Here is a 2500-nt window from a genome sequence, read left to right on the forward strand (position 1 = left end):
TCGGAGTTCTCGCGTGGCCTCCCATTGATTCAAACAACCCAAAAGTCCATCTTCTTCGCAGTTCAACATCGCCTCCCTCGTTTCCAACAGGCCCAAAGGTCGTCTTCTTCGCAGATCCACGAAGAGCTCATCACGATTTGCCACATTCCATTTCCCACGGGTTGTCAACAACACTTTCTCACACTTCCCGCAATCGAGTACGTGCATGACATGCCAAAGCACATCTTATTTGCCTTCCATCGCACTCAAGACGACGGGTTGTGGAAGAACGATATTGTTCACAACAAGTTCAAGGACAACGTCTCAATCAAGGGACACAACCGAATTATGTTGACTGGGTCGCTAAAGTAAACCCGAGTTCATATAATGCACCGCATCCAAAAGAACTAGCCACAACACGTGCATCACTGAGATGTTTCACTAGATGGAACACGTGCGTGACATTAGGATCCTCCAACACCTCTTCGTGATGGAAAGATAGAATTCGAAGCAACCACAGAAGTACCGTCTAGTGGGTAGGCAACACAGGGACTGATCAACCAATATCACCCAAGGCAACGGGTGAAAATGGAAGAGATGCATGCTTGACCGTTCGATACGCAAGGCATGGAGCCAGCCAGCAAGTGCATCTCGATTACAACTCACACACCCTCACGTTCGCAAGACACCACACCACAAGACGGTCCACCCCCCACCTACCATGGGCAAGCAAGCAAATGGAAACATCAAGTGACGCAGGGTCAAGCATCGCTAGGCATGAAAATAACTTTCCACAATATCCGAGGGACTAGCTGCCGAGCTAACCAACGATCAGTGACGACCGTGTGTTGGTATTAATAAAGCTCAACAACTATGAAGAGGCTAGTTGTGCCATGATAAACATGCTAACGCACGCACCACGTGAGGGGGGAGGCCTCATCAAGCTCCCTTTAAAACCTGCCAGTGTGGAGCTGGCCGGCTCAAGGAGCACTCCCCCCCTATAAGAGGTTAATATGCAAAAGGCAAAATTGTACAAGTAGATACACTTTTTTTGAGCAGACATAAGTCCATATCTCGGGCTATACTTCGAATTTTGATGCGATTTTTTGCAGTAATTCGTAGAATAATGGTATCTCCTTGCTCACCAAATTTCATAATTTTTCTCGAAGGGGAACTATTTTTTTTATTTTTTTTACTTACCGGGTATGTGTAAAATCGGGAAAAATAGAAAAGCACATGTAGACTTCGAATTTCGACCTCATTTTTTCCAGTCCACCACTAAACAATATCAGGAACCTCCCCACAAAATTTCATTCAGTTTGGCCAAGGTCTTAAATTTGACAAATTTTGGCACCAACCTATCTAGTCGCGGTGCACCGACCAACTTGGCCAAGTGCAAAATGCATCCAATTCAAAACTTTTGTGCACCAACACTTTTACAGTACTCATTTGGGGGCATTTGGAGGCCTTTCCAACCCTCACATCTCAAAAACCACGAATTTCATTTTTTCACAAATCTCCCCACCAAGCCATCTAGCTATGCCGTGGTGCACCGCCAACCTTGGCCATGTGCAAAACCCTCCGAACTCAAAACTTTCGTGCACCAAGAATTTCATGGTATTCATTTGGGGGCATTTGGAGGCCATTCCAACCCTCACATCTCAAAAACCACGAATTTCATTTTTTCACAAAACTCCCCACCAAGCCATTTAGCTATGCCGCGGTGCACCGCCAACCTTGGCCATGTGCAAAACCCTCCGAACTCAAAACTTTCGTGCATCAAGAATTTCATGGTATTCATTTGGGGACATTTGGAGGCCATTCCAACCCTCACATCTCAAAAACCACGAATTTCATTTTTTCACAAAACTCCACACAAGCCATCTAGCTATGCCGCGGTGCACCGACCAACTTGGCCATGTGCAAAACCCTCCGAACTCAAAACTTTCGTGCACCAAGAATTTCATGGTATTCATTTGGGGACATTTGGAGGCCATTCCAACCCTCACATCTCAAAAACCACGAATTTCATTTTTTCACAAAACTCCACACAAGCCATCTAGCTATGCCGCGGTGCACCGACCAACTTGGCCATGTGCAAAACCCTCCGAACTCAAAACTTTCGTGCACCAAGAATTTCATGGTATTCATTTGGGGACATTTGGAGGCCATTCCAACCCTCACACCTCAAAAACCACGAATTTCATTTTTTCACAAAACTCCACACAAGCCATCTAGCTATGCCGCGGTGCACCGACCAACTTGGCCATGTGCAAAACCCTCCGAACTCAAAACTTTCGTGCACCAAGAATTTCATGGTATTCATTTGGGGACATTTGGAGGCCATTCCAACCCTCACACCTCAAAAACCACGAATTTCATTTTTTCACAAAACTCCCACCAAGCCTTCTAGCTATGCCGCGGTGCACCGACCAACTTGGCCATGTGCAAAACCCTCCGAACTCAAAACTTTCGTGCACCAAGAATTTCATGGTATTCATTTGGGGGCATTTGGAGGCCA

Source organism: Vigna unguiculata, unplaced genomic scaffold (assembly GCF_037176805.1).
Source record: "Vigna unguiculata cultivar grain cowpea cultivar isolate G323 ecotype 2 unplaced genomic scaffold, ASM3717680v1 ptg000118l, whole genome shotgun sequence".
NCBI lineage: Eukaryota > Viridiplantae > Streptophyta > Magnoliopsida > Fabales > Fabaceae > Vigna > Vigna unguiculata.